The following is a 19,484-nucleotide window of genomic DNA, read 5'->3' as shown; positions in this document are numbered from 1 at the left end:
GCTGGGCGGCACCGCGCCCGCAGCAGCCACCGGCGCTTCCTTCTGGCAGCGCGGAGAGGGAGCGCAGGTAGGACCCTGCGCCCCACCCCTTCTGCCCGCGCAAGGGCCGCTGCGGAGCCGCTCGCGGGAGGGAGCCTCGCCGCAGACCGAGCTCCGCAGCCTCCCGCGGGGCTCTGCAGCCCGGCCCCGGCGCTCCGGGAGCGCTCGCCGTGCGGAGCCGCCCGCTGCCGTGCGGGGCTGTCCCCGCCGCTTTGTGCCGCCCGCTCGGTGCCACATGTGCCCTTTGGCTCGGCAGCACCAGCGGCGAGCAGCCCGGGGGCAGGAGGCTGCGCCGGGAGGACGGCCAGAGAACCCCCCCGTAAGTAGCTCCCTGCCGCTGTCGGGCTGCCTTTGTTCGGTGGAAGGTGGAAGGAGGCGTGCGGGTGATTTTCGGAAGGTGTCACTTCATCGCTGCCGCGGAATTCAGTGACTGGGCTGGTTCTCTCCGATTCCTTCGGCTTCCCCTTTGTTAGCGGTTTCCCGGGGAGTCCTGTATTGTTTCAGCTTCACTGAAAAAAAGCAGGGGCTGTCAAAGAGATGACTTTGTTCCCTGCGATGCCTGTCTAGAGCAGCATCGCTTTGTTCGAGCTCCCGTGAGCCATTTGTCACTCGAGCGCTGCCGTAAGGAGCGGGCTCCGCTCCGCGCCGGGCGGCCGCGTCCCTCTCCCTTCGCCTTTCCCAACAGCTGGAGCAGGTAAGCCAGAGGTAGCACCATCTCGCATGGGAAATCCATCTCCTGGTTACGCCATCTCCTCAGTTAGAAAACGCCTGTTTCAGCGGCAGAAATGCGTGTAACGCGCATCTTTTCTGTGTCACGGAGGGGTTTTTAATGAATGACGGTTTGCGGGTTTTTAATTAATTGTGATGGTGCTGCCACTAGTCAGATACAAATCTGGTTCTCCGCAGCTGTAGTGTGCAAAACGTTATTACGCCTCTGCTCTTTTATTTTAAGTGTAAAAATGCCCAGTTAAAACACAGTTCAAGGAGTAAATAGAGAACTGGAAACCACAACTGTGCATCCTGAAAATTTAATATGCCTGACAATAATGGCACTGAAAATGATCTGCTGTTGGGGGGATGGGACCATAGAGAAAGGGAAGAGTAATTTGCAACCAAAGGCCTAATAATAGATATTCTGTCGATGGCAGATACACAGATAATATAATTTGTTATCTTCCCAAACACATTTTCTGTAAATACCTTAAACGGTTTTGTATGAAAAGAGCTCTTTTCTTAGACTCTGGGTTATTTAAGATAGCTGATAGCAGTAACATGGTTTAGCAGATTAAAGATGATAAATTAGAGCCAGAACTGACTTTTATTTGGTATTTAGTAATGCATGCTCAGTAAATTCCCATCACTGAAATAAATCTAATTGCACTTTGCATAGACAATTAAGTCTTGTAACTGTACCAAAACATTAATCAATAGGTGTAAATGTTATCATGAGTTTCTTTAACAAAGCCATTGATACTGCAGTAGCCAGTAGTTCTGTGTATTATTTACTTTGGGTGGTTTGAATCCAGGTCAGGAATTCATCAAATAGACAAATTCAACTCTTCCTTGGCTGCTATCAGTTTATCAGGTTAGACATTGTGTCTGGGGTTGAATATTTTGTTGCAACAATTAACTTGAATTGAACATTGCGAACTGTACTGAAATTTTATATGAAAGTGATTTGTAAATTTATTTGTGCTCCAGTTGGATAATTGCAAGAATTACTGTGGAAATAGCAAAGAGGTTGCTTTTGCTTGGTATTGGGTCTACTTTTCTCCAACAGGAAAATTTCTGCACCCTTTTCTAAAATTAAGGCCATTTTCAAATACCCACTTGGGCAATCCTGCATTTTAGAGAGAATTGCTTCACATTTACAAGCAAATATTATTTTTTATTTATATACTGTATAACAGAATTTTAAAAGTGCACTGGTAGCAAACGCAGTTGGTCTGAAATATGAATGGCTTGCTGGGTTCTGTGCTAAGACATTGACTTTTTTCTTTCTTTCTTTCCCACACCTCCCCCCCTCTCAAAGTTTGTTCCTTATAGTTTTATTTTGGTCTGTTGTTTTGTGAGGTTACACAGGTAACAGCATTTGTGAAATGGAAAGGCATTTGGTATTTATTTAACATATAGTTCCTTGAAACCCTAATTATCTACTAAAAATATTGTTTGGCAATAATATTTCACTTTAAATACAGATACTAAAAAGCAGCTGTTTTGGTTTCACACTTCTGATTACAGCAATAAAAATAACTTTTGCAGTTTCTTCTGCTTAGGCTCTTAGTCACTCTGAATAGTGTTTTGCCAGGTATCTCAGTCACTGAAAATGGATTTGTCTGTTACTAATGTAGTTTAGAGTTATTTCAATATTCCTATTATAGATGTGTCAGGTAAGCTCTTTTTAAATAAGAAACACATGGCATAATAAGTGTTGAGTGAAATGTGATGATGAATTTATGAATATTTGGTTGTTGTTTTAGAATGAAATATAACACAAACAATTTTTATAGACAGTGTTAGCTTGAATGACTATGTTTTGACTTTTAGTCCACACAAGTCAAGAGACAAGACTTTTTTCATATTCTGAATTATTCATATTTGAAAATTGCTGAATCTGATTGTTGAGAGGGATTTTTTTTTATCCTTCCATAAAATCAATGCAGCCTTTATTCCATAAAGGCCCAAATAAGAGAATCATGGCAAAAATGGTTAAACCTACTATTGGCAAGTTGACAAAGTCAGTTTTTTTGGAATCAACAGACTCAGGGCAATGTAGTTGCATAATAGCTGCCATCAGCATGATATAAATGTTGAGATGCTCTAAGCACCTGCATTTTGACACTGAGCCAATGTATTTGAACAAGATATAATAAAGTTGTATAAAGTGCACTGTAAAATAGAATTAATTGGTGTTAAGTGGTATGATAGAAGGCAAACTAAAGTTACAAGGTTAACTTTAATTACATTACTGCTTCTACTGGAGGGGCCAAATTCTTTTATCTGTTATTTAAATCAGTTAGTGATGAATAAAAATTGTGTTTGTTTCCATGGAGACTCCATGAGTTCTGCCTTTAGGGAACAATCAGTTGTTTTGTAGATCTTGCACTTATTTTTTCCCATCATTTCCTAAGGAACTTTCACTCCTTTTGACTCTCTGCATCACACGACTTCTCTCTTTAAGAGCTAAAATACATTTTGACAGAAGCACACAGCATTTACCCTTGCTTCACATTTAGCATTTTCACTTATATTGGTGGAGCCTTACAATGAAATTAAATTGACTTGTAACAAATATTTTTTAATTAATGCTGTTCAAACCTGTGCATCACATGAGCCAAATCACAGTGATTTGGTAATTAAGTCTGGTGGGAAGAAAAATGTAGAGATCTTATTATCCTGGGTAAGTGGCTTACAGTGCTGTTTTGCCACATATTGAGTGAAGCTGATTCAGATGCCACTACAAATGTGTAAAGTACATCAATACATTTTTAAATATAGTTCAGTTTCCTCTTTATATATGTAGGCTGTGTACCAAATTATGGGAGTAAAAGTTTCATGCCTCTAACAAGGCCATTTAAGAAAATACTCTCATATGCAGATGATTTTAGTGCATTTAATTCACATCCCAACGTTGCTTTGAAATGGCTTATGGTTTTAATGCTAACACATGTGAAAGCTTTATTTTCTTCTCCATTATTGCCTTAAGAAAACCAGTAAGAAAATGATCTTTAACAAGTAAAAACTTTCCTCACATTTTAGTGTTTGGGAGTGCAAACTGCTGTGCATTTTGCTGGCATGCTTGACCATCTCTTTCATTACTCAGCATGTTTTGAAAGTCAGCTGTCAGACTTGGGCAGCTTCATAAAGCAGCTCAGTCTAGTGATTTGTGGTAAGGCTTCTGTAGGAGGATGCTGCACACTAAAGATTATGTTTACTGTTAAGTTGAAATGTGGAGGGAGTGTGATGAAAAGAACTGAAGTGAAATGAACCATACAAAATTCTGACTTTCATGTTGCTCTTCAAAGAAAGTCGATTTTCTTCAAAGTAACATGCTGTCTTTCTCTGTGGCTTTTAAGAAAGCTGCATTTGAAACTTCAGCACAGAAAAAAAGAGAAAAAGGTACAATTACAGTGATCTGTGGAACAGTTTGGGCCAGATGACAAAAATAGTGATAGGAAACCCCGTGAATCTGTATTATCTTTGGGTATCTGTTGGCACATATGTGACATAGCTGGATTGAGTAGATTGATCTGCCAACAAAACCAAACTGCCTTCCATGTTCTAGAACCTCTTTTCTGTTGCCTATAACTTTGGCAAATGTTAGCCACATGCTCTGTAATTCAGCACACGTATATGTGATGCATGTTAATTTTTATTGTAATTAATTAATTAGTTGAGAATTAGACTAGTTGTTTTGCCTAAGAAATCCTAAGAAATTTGCTAAGAAAGCCTAAGACAGTTCAGAAACATGGCACTGTTCTGGTTTTTAGCTAGGCTTCAGATCCTGCTAAGTCAGTGTCCTTTTGTCTGATCTTCCTTTTTGCTGTCTTCATGAAAGTCTGTCCAAATTTTCTGTATAAGTCTACAAAATGCTAGTTTACAAATAAAGTTATAATACTAAGTCTACAAACTATTGTCATTTTCATACACCTTTAACACTGTAGTTTTCACATACCTGTGAAAATTTTAGCAAATAAAATGAGAGATTACATGTTTATTCCACACCCAGTGCTACAGAGTATTTTTAACAGTGACCTCAGTGGTACTGGCTATATATGCAGCAGCAATTGGAGTGGGATTGTGACTATGCTGGAGACAGAATTAAAATTAAGGTTTTCAACAGGACAAAGATGTTGTAGTTATGAACTGTATAAGGAAGGGATTGGGCAGTAATACTTTGGAAGAGCTTTGTGGTTTATGGTAAATTACCCAAGTTGCTGCTGCAATAGAAAGAAACATATGGTTTGGGAAAACAGCATGGAAGACATGAGAAGTCCTCCTCAACTGTAACACCACGTCCACGTAGGCTACACACCAACAAAAATGTGTATGAGTATCCAGAGGAGAGGAATGGAAATAATTAATATATTTAGAATATATGGATTATGAATGAATGCTGAAATGTCTGGAGTTGTTTCAGCTCAAAGAATGAAGACTGTCATGGTTAACAAGACATGATAACTTTCTAATGTCACAAAGCTGTTGTGAAGCAACGTTGTCCACGTCTGTGCCCAACCAGATGATATGTAGTGCAGTCAGTAATAATGGGGTTGAAGCAATAGAATAGATTTCTGAGTTTGGATTTTCTTGATTTTAGCATCACTAAACACTGTTTGAGTATTAATCAGGAATGATATAAATCTAGTTGAATCCTTTCTGGACAGTGTGGTGGAATGGATAACTCTTTGAGGTCTCTTCTATTCTCCTTGGTCTTCAACATCGATGCACCCTGGTGTTGATCAGATTTGAACAGATTGTACCTCGTTCCCTCACCAGTGCTTCATGTGGCAGAATTGCCTGTATGTGTGGTTTCCAAAGTGAACAGGGCTCTGAGCAGAGCAGTTCAGAGCTTTTGATGTCATCTCTTGACTTGGATCAGCTCTGACATCCACTCCTCTCTCCTTCCATAGTGATTCCTCTGCTGGTGCTTGGACAGGGAGTGTGAGGAAAGTGCCATGGGATCCTGGGAGGAGCCTGAGATCCAGCTGGCATAGGCAAGAGCAGGCTAGGGGAGCATGAGTGCAGATGTCACAAGGAACCTGGCTAGGAGGATCGTACATGAGCATGGGACGTGATGGATGTAAAGGGGAGGTAGGACCTGGGGACAGATAACTGGGACTTGAGAAAGAGTAGGATACAGAGTGAACTAGTAGGTGGGAATTTGGGTTACTGGCAAGGACTCCAGTGTACCAGAAGCCTTAACAATTGCAAACTGGGATTGACTTAGTAAGAAGACAACAAAGAGCCAAAGGAGATTAAATTAATGCCTGGGAAAGTTATGTTGGAGACTATGGGACAGAAGTAACTAAAAACTGGAAGAAAATTGGAGAGTCTTTCTTCCTAAGGTTACATTGTCTTCTAAATCTTAGCATTTGTGTTTTAGGAGACCCATCATAAATGATTTCTGGGTCTTTTCAAATGGAGAATGACCACCTGTTACTCCAGAGATCAGTGCTGGGAATGTAGAGACAATTCTGTACCATACTGGTCTTAGGTGGGTGAGCAAAATAAAAGATGTAAAAGAAGAATTTTTCAATTTATTTTGATTTTCTTGGGTTTTTTGTTTGTTGTGGTTTTTTCAAGATTGACAAGTGAAAGAAAGGAAGTGCCATAGCTTCACAGAGCTGTCAGAGTTGCAAGTTGCTAAGAAGAAAAAAGTAAGATGATTTTTTGTCCTTTCTAGACCTGTTCCAGGCTTGGTAGATATTTTGCAGTAGCCTACGCCGGCCCATCTGGGGGCTATGATGATGAACAGTGCCATACTGCTCTCAGCCCTGAAGCTTTGGCAGTCATTGCTTCAACCACTGCTCATGTTTGGAGGAAGGACAGGCACCCTCAGCTCATACATGTGGGTTTTGATGTTCTTCCCAACCACCCTTTTCCAACATCCCCTGTTGACAGCGCAAGGGTGGGTTGTACTAAAGAGCCCTGCTGTGTTTTTTCTGGCAAGTAGATTAATCTTTCAGCCACCCACACAGCCTGCTGAACACTGTCACGAGCTGCTGGGATCTGGTAGCCTGATACCAACACCTGATATCTAACAAACTGTGTGCTTCGGGTTATTGTGTTTCCTTGGATAGGAGGCCGGAAAAAAACAATGTAGGCAAGCTTTGGAGCACACAACATTACTTCAGCTGTGAAGGCTCCATTTGGCCCAAGGTTACAACCCCTCATGCACCTGCCTGCTGGAACATACTTTCCAGCAGTTAAAAGGTAGATTCCCAGTGCCTTAAAGCTCCCTATTCCTGCCACTTTTCAGGAGCCTTTCCAGACAGAGGCTGCATCAGTAAGAGGTAGATGGGCTGTAAGCCAGAAGGGTCACTGAACTAATTCTTTCTCAGCCCAGGTGTTTTTGTGGGACTGCTCCACATTGTCAGAAAGTGAAAGAGAAGCTGAAGACCTCTTGGGTTTTCTGCTTTCAGGATGACCCGAGAGTCCCTTTTTCCCAGCCCGCCAGCCAAAGAAAGAGTCGGGATTATTCGCCTCATGTTCACAAAGTTGTTTATTATCTATTATCTAAAATATTTTCTCCCAGACCCACAGAGGTCTGATCTGCAGGTCTGTCAGGGCACACTACCCACCCGTGGGCTGGTGTCTACGTTTTATACTACAAGTTACGTATACTTTATTTATCATTATTTTCCAATACCTATCACCTATGTTAGACTGTCTACTTCTACTTTAGGCCAATCTAAATGTGCTACCATCACCAAGCAGATGGAGGCTAGGGAGAAGAAAGAAGGACAGGGAATGCCCAAATTCCTCCATCTTGGGACTCCAAACCCCCTTTCTAAAAATCCCAAAATTCTACTTTTCACTCTGTGACAGCTACTAATATACTACTTAAACTTTTGTGACTTCATACAAAGTTGGTAATTTGATCCATGGATTAAGATTGAAATCCCAAGTGTCTTTGACTTCCTGCCAGGGTCTCTGAGCCCCTCCCAGGATCTTGAGCCATCCAGGGCACCCAGAGGGATGTCCTGGGTTCCGACAAAGACCCATTTGTGACTCTGACAAGATGTCGAATGCTGTTGTTTCTCAAGCAGAACTGTGACAGTGGCATTAGTTGCTAGACTGCATTTTGCCTCATTTTATCTGCACTGTGCTTATTTACAAATTGCAGCTTGTCTGTTTGAGAAATCACCTTTGTAATGACCTGACCCACTCAGCAGGTTTAGCAGAAGGTAATTTGATTCACTCTGGGTGATACATGGGAGAAAGAACAAAATTCTCAGGGAATTTGACAGCAAATTTTTACTTGCAAATTTTAGAACTTTCGGGTAGAATAATGTACTCGGCAAATGTTAAAACAACATCCAGACAAAATAAGGCACTTCACAAACTTAGTAACCTTTAACTTGGTGAACTGTAACTTATCCAGACACAACAAGGCACTAAGGCATTGACTGGAATTTTTTTGTCTGGTTTCCAATATATTATGAGAAGAAAGAAAGAAAGGTGTACAATGACCACCCTAGGATCCAGTGGCTTGTGCCAAGTCAGCACACATGTTGCTGTACTTTTTTCACATGTTTCTGTCCTTTTTTCATGTGTTGCTGTCCTTTTTTTCTGCTCTGGTCTGCTGGGCCCTCCCCCAGGCCTCACCTTTAGTGTTTCCTGGATGTGGCTGGCATCATTTTGGGGCTCACCACAGACCATGAGGGCAGGGTGCTGTTTTGGACCAGACCTGAGGCTGACTAAGGCTCAGTGGGGTTGGGGTGTGGAGCAGCTCATTGTTCCACATACATAGAGCTCACCCTGTCCCCCCAGCACTTCCCACTTCCCTGTTGTTTTGAGCCAGCCAGTCATTCCTCCGGTCTCCTACAACCTTCACTACTGCAGTCAAAGGGGTTTTTTTAATGAAGGGTTTGTTTATGTATGTGGACTTCTGTAAAGCCTTTGACATGATCCCTCATGATCTCTCATGATCCCTCACAACATCTAGACTGGGAAGAGATGGATTTGATGGGGGGAAGTGCTAGATAAATAAGGAATGTGTTGGACCATTTCATCCCGAGTCCCCATGGGCAACAGTGACCAGTGGTGACCCTCAGTGGTCCATATGGGAACCAGTGCTATTTATTATCTTCATTGATGATATAGACAATAGGATTGAATGCAGTCTCAGCAAATTTGCAGATGGCACCAAGCTTGGGGTGCCATTGATCTGACACCTGGAGGATAGGATGCTGTCCAAAGGGATCAGGACATTCCAAGGGGACCCAAGGGTGTCTCATGCACTTTAACACGCCCAAGTGCAAGGTGCTGCACCTGGGTCAGCACAACCCCTGGGTATCAACACAGGATGAAGAGATCCAGAACAGCCTTACTGAGAGAGACCTGGGGCTGCTGGTGGACAGGATGCTGGACATGACCCAGCCATGGGCGTTCACAGCCCAGAAAGCCAAACCTGTCCTGGGCTGCCTCCATGCAGTGTGGGCAGCAGGGAGGGAGGGGATTCTGCCCCTCTGCTCTGTTTTGGTGAAACCCCACCTGGAACACTACATTCAGCTTTGTGGTCCCCAGCACAGGAAGGACATGGACCAGTTAGAGGAGGGCCACCAAGGTGAGTAGAGGGAAGGAGCACCTCTCATACAAGGAAAGGCTGAGACAATTGGGATTGTTCATCCTGGAAATGAGGTGGCTTTGGGAGACCTAATTTTGGCTTTCCAGCACCTGAAGGAAGTCTACAAGAAAGATGGAGAGGGAGTTCATACAAGATCATATAATGATAGGAAAAGGAGGAATGGCTTCAAACTGAGAGTAGGTTCAAATTCGATATTAGAAAAAAAATCTTTACTGTGAGGGTGGTGAGGCACTGGAACAGGTTGCCCGGAGAAGTTGTGGATGCTCCATCCCTGGAAGTGTTCAAGGTCAGTTTGGATGGGACATTGAGCAACCTGGTCTAGTGGAAGGTGCCCCTGCCCATGGCAGAGGGGTTGAAACTAGGTGATCTTTAAGGTCCTTTTCTACCCAAGCCATTCTATGAGTCTCTTATATGTACATGGAGTACAGGAATGTGCATATAAGGCTATGAACCTTGAAGAAACTCCAGTTGTTGCTTCATTGACTTTCCATCTCCATGGATTTTCTGTGTGCCTCTGCATCCCTTGAGCTAACCTGTTCACGTGGTCCTAAATTCCATATCCTTCACTTTGTATGTGCCTCAGTTAGAAGTTGTAGCTAATTTTAATAATTTTAATCAAATCCAATTAATAGAATTGCTGAACATCATAACTGACTGCAGTTAACAGTTGCATTTTAAATGTGTCAATAACTATATAGCATTAAGCAGTCTCAAAAAAGAAAGTGTAGATATTTTAAGTTGGACACTAAATATTAGTGACTACATTTTTGCTGTAATCTCATATCTTTATTTTACTTCTGTCAGGTGGGTTAAAAACATACTCCTTGCCTCCACTGTTCTATGCAGTGTTAACCCTTCCTTTGAGGTCTTTTTGCCCCATGTCCAGTCTGTCCCACTGATAACTTTTTAACTTTGGGAACCTTTGACTCTCTGAGATTAGCATTCTTTTGTGTTGCTTCTCCTTTGTGGCATGGGCACAACTCACCACAGGTGTCTAACCCATTTCTCCCAGGGACCAGACTCAGTTTTGCCCAGGCACACAACTAAGCTGCGTATCAAATTTGTCATGTGCATTTGTTGATGCAAAACTTTATTGCCCATGGCAAGAAAAGCAGTACTCTGTAATGTGTGAGAGAGTCCCAGGTGTCCAGCAGTAAATCCACAAAAGCCCAACTCCCTGTTATGTATATGCAATCAGTTCTTTACAGATGGTGCTATGGACTCTGCTGTTGGCTATGATTGTGATTATTGTGTAGCTTTTACAAATTTTCAGTCATTACTTTTACCACATGTAAACCACTAATGCAAGCTCCCCACATCAGTAGCACTGCTGCCTTTTCCTGTTATGTAGCTATTAGATGATGTTACTCTTAAGTTTGACCCTGCTTTAGTTGGCCAGCTGTAGTAAGTAGCATAATTTGATATTTGTTTTCTATAGAGAGAAAGATATGTTCCATAAATACTAAGTATTTTTATACTGCAGAACTGTGGCTAGATCTGCATGGCTGGAGCCTGCATGTGGCATTCTGATGATACAATACTGGCTGCAGCAGAAAGGTTTGTGAGGAAATGAATCATTTGGTCTGCAGAGCAGAGCATGGCTGCTGCGTCGTAAATCAGGCCTTTGTTTCTGAACAAGAAGAAAAAATGTTGTCTAACTGCCCATTAAGTCAGCTTTAGTTTTTCAGTTCTCTAACCTGTTAATGCTTATATCATTAATAATAATAATAATTTAAGTAATGTTTTGAGTGTGATATTGTGTATGCATGCCATTGGATACATTTATGGAATGTTTTGCTTTTTTTGGGCAGAGCATGCCAAGAAGATATCTTATGTTCTTTACAGCCCCTGCCTATAATTCACTTTACTCTTCCTCTAACGCACTTGCTTTATTTGGGCCATAGAATCATAGAATTATTAAAGCTGGAAAGGACCTTGAGTCCAGTCTTTGACTGAACACCATGGCCAGTTGACTGGCTTGTCATAGATCGTGCCACTAAGTGTCACATCCAGTTGTTTCTTGAGCACTTCCAGGGACAGCGATTCCACTGCCTCCCTGGCCTCCAATCCATTCTAATCCTTGATGAGTGCTTGAGAGAAATAATTCTTCCTGATGTCCAACCTGGCATGGCTTGAGGCTGTGTCTTCTTGTGATGTCAAAAGGCTTCAAACCTCAGAATGAGTTAGCCAAATAATGAATATTCTTACTTTTTTTTGAAAAGCAGTTGATGTTCTAAATACCTAAACTGAGACATTTAGAATTTTTCTTACAAAAAAAAAATAAAATAAGAGTTTGTTGGTGGGGTTTTTTTTGTTTTGTTCTGTTTTTTGGTGTTTTTGGGTTTTTTTGTTTTTTTTTTTTTGTTTTTTTTTTTTTTTAATAGATAACCATAAGTGAATATGAAGGAAACTGGACTGGATTGCTTCAAAAAATATTTCTTAAAGCAACCCCCAAATCTCAGTCTTGATTTCTAGTAGGGAGAGAAGAAAGAGAAGAAAATCAAACAAAAAAACTGTTGACAAATCTCTTTTTTCATATTCATTTCACCTTTGCAGTGCTGTATGATTTAGGATAAAATATTGAGTTCATAATTTAAAGCTTTAGAATACTGCAAATTCAGCATTTTCAAACAATGAAGTTACTTGATTCACAATGAAGTTACTTGATTCACAATGAAACAGAAGGAAAATAGGGGATAATAGCAGAAACACTTTAGGAAATGCTTAAATGCTTTGACTTGGCTCTGTCTTTTGTCATTTTGTGAATCATCTAATTCCCTTCAATTCTCTCTTCTAAGTGAACAAATAACAAATAACTCCCATTCCCCAAGAATCTTGCCTTTTTTTTTAATCTTCCAAAAATGTACAAGTGCAGAAAAAATTCTAGCACTAATAGTAGTTTTGTAAAAGTTGGTCCTACATTTACTGTTCTAATTATGAGATATTGAATTATAGAATAATGCATTTATTAAAATATAACACAGTAAAGTCTGTGCATATAAATTCACAAGTATGTTGTTGAATGTAATGTAATACATAGTAGAATTAATTTTTATCCCAAATAACAAATTAGGGAAACCACTTAATACATCATAATTTTATAGACCTGCACTAGCCTGCCTAATCTCATTTCTGCAGTCCTTGTGTAAATATCAGCCTTACAGGACCTGCCCTGCCATCCCAAGTGCCAGTGCTGGGAGAAAAGATTTCAGCGGGGAGAAATACACGCCAGCATGGGAGCAGCAGCAGTGCATGCAAGGTTTCACTACATGCTCACTGGAGCAGGGCCAGATTTGCTTGAGGAAAGAGGCAAAAGGAGTGTGTGTTTCTATCCCACACTTCAAAAGTGAGGTCTGTGAGGACCTGGTGGAGTCAGCCCAGCCCCTGGGGGGCATGAGTTACTCCTCTATGTACATGTTTATTGTTGTGTCTTGAAGAGCATCAGTGGTGTCACATCTGAGAGATTTGATCCGGTGGGGAAGGTGGCTGCTGCCAGAATTTAAAGGAATAGACAGCTTTACCATCAAATAAACCTCCAAGCGGTGGCAGGACAAGGCTGCTTGGGGACTGGTGCTGGGAAGGGCTCTGGCTGTGTTTAATCATTCAGACTGCTATCTGGTGACCTTCACGTGTGCTGCTTGGTGTGTGTTTGCTTGGTCTCTGTGCTCCGTGCTGGAGCTCATGCTGAATTCTGCCTCTGCTCCTCGCGCCTGCGGGCACCGCGCTCCCAGCTTTGCCCTTCTCGCAATTAATTGCAGTTACTCACTGCTCTCTTGCCACTTACAAGTTTCAGCCCTCTCCTGTGACTTTGAGCATGGAAGTTTTTGCTAATCTATCAGTCTGCAAACAAAGAGGACATTCGGATACCTGTTTTATGCCCTTTCCTGAGTGCAGCTGTGATGTTTTTAAATCCCCATTAGTTACATTTGCATTCTTGGTCTCAGCCAGCAGAAAAAAAGGCAGCTTGGTCCTTTTTTCTAAACTATCTTATAAAGTCTCAGAAAAACCTCAATGTTATAATGAGTTACCAAATTTCAATAAGCAAGCTATAGAATGTCAAAAAGTATGCCCTAAACTTGCAATAATTTATCATATTAAAAATAAACCAAAAATACTTAGTGGTGCTGCACAGTAAGTAATAAACTACATTGATTAGAATAATGTAGTGGTTACCACAATATGGGCAAGAAGATAACTGATGTCAGACTTTTCTTAGAGAGGTAAGAAGCTGAAGACATTAATTTCTTCAAGAAACTTTAATTTTTTATTTTTAATATCTTGGTATATGGGCATGGGAACTAATCATCTTTTTCAATAAAAAAGGAGAACAATTAAAACCTCAATAGCTGTTTTCAGGCTTTTCATTGAGTGATTTAAATCAGGAAAATACAGACTGTATATGGTATGTGTTGGCACTTTGTAATCTTCTGTGTCTGGTAACCAAAGAAAGTGAAATCTTTTCTTCTTTTACTGTTCAAAGATTGCCCTCAAAAACATTCCAGTGATGTTTACCTTTGATATTTCTGTTAAACGCTGCCAGAGATCCCCTGTGAAGCTGGAAGCAGATACAGATGGCTGCAAACAACTGCAGGTGTTTGGTAGTCAGCTCTTGACTTCTGATGAAGCCTTTTAGAACAGGAACGAAATGTCACTGATATGCTGGAATGCTTATGTGGTGAATCCTTAGGTTTAATGACTGCATTTTGTGAGGTTTTTGATTTAGTCGTAGAATTAATATCTCATGGCTTTGAACTTCGAAAAGTGTGGTGTTTTATTCTTTGTTACTTTAACATAAATCTTCTACCAGAGCTGTTACTGGTGTGAAGTTCAGCAGCTTCCATTTGTGGAACCTAGATGTGGGTGATGGTGGCATCAACTTTGTCCTTTCATTTTACTCCTCATCAAGAGCCTCATGAACTGGTTAGAGAGATTTTGTGCTTGGACAGAGGTCTGGCTCCTGGGGATTTTTTGCTGGGCTTTTTTAACCATTGCCAAGATCTGGAAGGCTGCTTGATCAGTGATATTAAAATAATGTCAGAAGTAAATAAATTAACTTGCAGCTGCTTCATAGGTTTAAAAATAGGGAGAACAATCTCACTTGCACAAGGTGATGTACAAGAAAAAGGCTATAAATTTGGTGTGGTCTGTTTGGTCCTTCATCCTTCCTACAGATAAAGAAGTACGCTGGCTTGTTGCTCGGTTGATAGTCATGTAATCTGGTGTGTGGGGTCAGACTGGGGAGAAAGCAGCAGGAATGCACAGAGACTGGGCTTTAAAACAGCAGTTTGCCACTTCAGGTAATTCTTGAGGTAATCTCTTGGTCTGTGCTGCTGAATCTGGATCCCCCTGACAAACGATATATTTATTTTACATATGGGCAAAATGTAGACGTGCACAATAAATGACAAGACAGCTTTCTTACTTAAATGGCATCAATTCTGATATAAAAGTATGGAACAGCTTTCTGTCCTTGCACAGACCCTCCTTGCACAGTCCAGGCACAGGAGCTGCTGGCCCAGTGGCCGGGTCCCCAGCTGATGACAAGGCAGTGAAACACTGCCGGGCGTGAGGGAATGACTCTGCTGGGATGGTTCCACTGGTCAGTGCTTTTTATCCTTCCCACAAAATGCTCTGGTAACTTTGTAAAAGATTAAAAGGAGAAGCAGCACTGTGCTGCACATAGATTTGCTTTATTGTCAGACAAATATGTTGTCTCCACCTGACTGACCGTGGTACTTCTGCTCTTTTTCTGAGCTGCAGTTATTCTTATAACTTGTCCCTAATTTATTCTTTGCCCTTTTTCTGACGAGGGAATGCCTAAGATCTTGCCAATGTGCTAAAGATACTGCCTCATTCGTTAAGTTTTCATACAATTTAGTAATATTTGACATGGACTTTTCTCAAAAAGGATTGGTATTCTTGTTTTTCTTTTATCTCCTACAAGCTGCACTAATATTTTGCATCTCCCCTGGGATTCCAGTGTCAAAATATTCAATTTTTTTTTTTAATTTAGGAAAAGATGAGTAAGTATCCCTCATTTTCCTTGTAAAATATTCCTTATTTTCTAAATATGTAAAGAACTAATGTTCATCAACAGTCATTAATTCTGCCATACAAACATATTCATTAGTGTTTTCTATTTTCAATGTGTACATCTGTTCTGTGCCTGGGGAAATGGGTTGGTCTAAACCCAAATTATTTTCTGATGGAGGAAACCCTGGGACTGACAGTGAAACTCAGGTTCTTCCCAGTGCTTTAGTGTGTAAATAAACACTGTGCCTCACAGCAGACTTCACAGTAAATAGCAAGGCCAATTGAAATACACATCTGTTTACAAAGGGGATATTTTCTCTTTGTTTTTTATGCAGCACATCTAGAGGATAGAGGAAGAATGCAAAACTGGTTCACAGTATGAAATGAAATGTTTTCACTATGTAAGTTATTTGTTCTTTTGCTTCACGTGAAAACACTTTGAAAGAGAGTGTAATAAAGTAGTGCCTAAGGCAAATCTAACTCGTTGATTATCTCTCTACTGCCTGTGTTTTTGCTCAGCTATTGCTTAATGCATTAATACCGTAGTTAATACATTGGATTTTTAATATTTTAACAAATTATAGGTTAATACGTGCTAGAATGATTTGACACTTCTAACTCTAGCACATTGGGATCATAGAATCATAGAATGGTTTGGGTTGAAATAGACCTTAAGGATCATCCAGTGATCATCCATATCAGATGACTATTATATCAGATTGCTAGGGAGAAGATTTTGCTTTAGGAAAAAAAAATTCTCTCTAAATTCTGATTTATACATAGATGTCTGCTAGGGAGTCATTAGAATATAAAAAAATTCCATGTGTAGAGTATATATAGAAAACAACACAGAATATGGAGAATAATATTTTTTCTTTACAAATTCTAACGTATGTTAAAGGACTACTAAAGTCACATCTTAACATTTCACATGCTGTTACAAATCCATTCATAAAGCCATTGACAATGAGTTATTTACAGATTGTTTTCATATCTGAAGGACATAAAGAGCATTCTCAGGTCACATATGCTATGCAGGACACAGACTTGGCTTTAGTAATCTTAGATAATTGTCACAATAAGGTGTCCACCAAAGGCACTAGTTATTATTGCTTTCTGCAAATACTTTCCTGATCACCGACATAATTACTGTGTCTTGTATACATGGGTGTATATAGATATAAATATATATACACATCTGTTTTGGCGCATCTGTCGCTCAAAGATTTTTTTCTTTTGTAATATATTAAAATCTTTTCTGACAAGGTTCATAAACTTCATTAAAAAATCAAGTAGACTGTACCTAATCAGATTTTACCCCCTTTTTTCCCAAAAGTAACAGATGGTTTTCTGCTCTCTGCATCTTCTTCCTACATCTGTCTGTGTTTTAATTATGAACACCTGAATATAGCAATAGTGTCATGCCAGTTATTGTCATAATGAAAAATAAGAAACTATATAGAAATATTTTCCCCCACAATATAAACTAAGTTTTCACTGCTAGGAAAGGGAACATGATAATTAAAACTTTCAGGTTATTTGCAGTTTCTTGTAATTAAATGTGAACTCTAGCTGGTCTCCAAGTTGGCAGGGAGTAACTGAGGGAGCTGGGGTTGTTCAACTTGAAGGAAAGGAGGGTCAGAAGAGGAATTTTTCTCTCTACAAGTGCCTGAAAGGAGAGTGTGGCCAGGTGGGGGTTGGCCTCTGCTCCCAAGTGACTAGAGGATGAGTCCAATAGGACAGAGGAAATGGTTCTTAGCTCCACCAGGGGAGGTTCAGGCTGGACATCAAGAAGAGTTCATTTTCAGAAAGGGTTCTTAAGCATTGGAACGGGCTGCACACAGGGAGGTGATGGAGTCACCATCTGGGGAGGTGTTCAAGAAACAGCTGGATGTGGCACTCGGTCCCATGGTCTAGTTGAAAAGGTGGTGACAAGCCCAAGGTTGGACTTGATAATCCCAGAGGTCTTTTGTTATCTTAATCGTTCTGTGATTTCCACAGCTCAGGTTGTGGGCACTGTGCTGAGGAAGGGGCATGCACTGCTGGGTTCACAGCTGGCTGGTGTGCTGTTCCCAGTTATGAGTGACTTACCTCAAAGGCTATACAGACATTTTTAGGGTAGCACTCTGCTAATCATCAGAAGTGTTGGATCCGTTGAGAAACTACCAGTGAAGGAATTTGGACCTGTAATTCACACTGTCCAATTAAAACACTTCTGATTGAACATCTTTATTCTGCGGAGGAAATACAGCAAATACAATGGTCTGCCCTGGTCTACCCAAAAAAGAGAACTTTTCTCTGCTTGTCTGATTCCTGGACAGAGCAGCTGAGACAGTGTGAGGGATACTTTGTGTCCTGTAGCTGGGGTCTCCAACTTCTGGTCTCAGTCTCTCCTCATTTGCTGGTTCCCTCTGAGTTTTTGGAGTTGGCTTTGATGTTTGTGTGCAGGTTCATATTCACTGCAAAATAGCAGCCTTTCTCCTTGTGCAGCAAGTTTAACCCAGCCATTTACTTTTAGGAGCATAAGGGTGTATGTCCTTCTTGCCCCTAACCTTGTGTGGACTGAAAACCATGGACACCTCATTGGCAGTGGGATCTGGTCACATTGTGTGCCCAGTTGCTGGAAGGCATGCTCCTCTTCTTGCTTACTTTTGTAAGGCAGTACTTTGCATTCTCTCAGCTGGCAGATCTTCCACTGACATGAGCCTGGGATTAAGGTACTGGAGTAAAGAAGAGTAATTGTGGAGGTTGCTGACATTTGGCATTGTGAAAAGAGGTTTCCAATGCATTAGAAAATACAGAATTATACAGACCTCTAGGATGTACCATATACTGAAGGGCTGGAGTCTCCTGTGCTTATGTGTGTGTGGGCATAAAGAGCTGTTTTCTAAATGTTACCCTTTTCCCCCCCATTATTAATGTAACCAGGAAGACTATTTTGAATTTTTTTTTTTTTTCATCAGTGGGATTCTTGGAAAAGCCAACTCTTATTAAAAAAAAAAAAACGGAAAAGTGAACAGGTTATCACATGAAATATGTCTGCTCTTTTAGGCAAGTAGTGCATTTTTTTTCTGCACCTACTAATTGCTAAAGAATAATACTCACCCAGATCTATCTTCTCCTGCTTTAGAAGAAAGCTTTCAGAAAAGTGGGTGACAGTTTGATCTGAGAAGATATTTTAAAGCTGATTAAATTGAAAGGTATCATGAATATTTTTTATTTCTGTTTTCTTTTATACTTGAAGTTATCTTGTAACTGATCTAGGTTGCATAAAATTTAAAGTACATACACCGTTTATCCTGTTTTTTCTTTTCTTGCAGACAAATCTTATCCATGTGTACATTCAAGAAAAGCAATACAAGTGATTTAATGCCCAAGTAAAGCAATACAAGTGATTTAATGCCCAGTAGGGGATGGCAAAGGACTCATGACATTAAGTCAACAGATGAGGAATATCAGGCAGGTCATGACCAAACCGTGACAAATACAGAACCAGGTTAGAGTGAAAAGAGTTTTTTGTAGTTTTGGCTTTTATGTACATGTAGCTTTCGACCAAGCAGTTAACAATTGTTCTTCCGCTTATCTGTGAAAATATATGCAGCAACATCTGTACTGCTTCATCTTGACAATTTGATTACATTGTTTAATGCCTTTGTGCTTCTCAAAGGCATCTGTTGGTGGTGTTCAACTGGAGTTAAACTCCTCTTGAAGACACACGCAAAAGCAGAGAGGAGCCTGGAGATGTTCTTGTGTGCTAGGCTGTGTGTTTGTATGTGCCTGTGCATGCTCATGTTTAACATGCATGACATATTTGTTCTGGTAGTGTCCAGTCTGCCAGCACGGCCACTGACAGCAGTGAGGCTGGAACTGCATTGGGCCAGACCAGTAAAGCAAGAGCCCTCTCTGGTCAGTACAGGAGAGTACAAGGCTTGACTCACACAAGAATTCTGGGCTTGTAAATGAAGAGGGATCTGCTCCTTGCTAGGACTTAAAAGAAGTGATGACTTAGTTATGACAGTCCAAGCCAGATTGTTAATTTATTGTCAAAAACAAAAGAAGAGGTCTCAGTGATATGCCTTGGAGCTAGACATCATCTGAGCTA

General features: G+C 40.7%; 1 protein-coding gene across 2 annotated transcripts in view; it reads left to right on the top strand.

The window, feature by feature from the left end:
• Positions 1 to 19,484, top strand: part of CRACD (capping protein inhibiting regulator of actin dynamics) — a 129,589-nt gene continuing 110,105 nt past the window's right edge. For both annotated transcript variants that reach the window (XM_064418092.1, XM_064418090.1), the window contains exon 1: positions 1 to 358. The gene's annotated coding sequence lies outside the window, so the exon portion shown is untranslated. The remainder of the gene's footprint in view (positions 359 to 19,484) is intronic.

This window comes from Passer domesticus, chromosome 4 (genome assembly GCF_036417665.1).
Source record: "Passer domesticus isolate bPasDom1 chromosome 4, bPasDom1.hap1, whole genome shotgun sequence".
NCBI classification, from domain to species: Eukaryota; Metazoa; Chordata; class Aves; order Passeriformes; family Passeridae; genus Passer; species Passer domesticus.
Note: the sequence above shows the minus strand (reverse complement) of the source record. Positions and strands in the feature narration are given on the sequence as shown.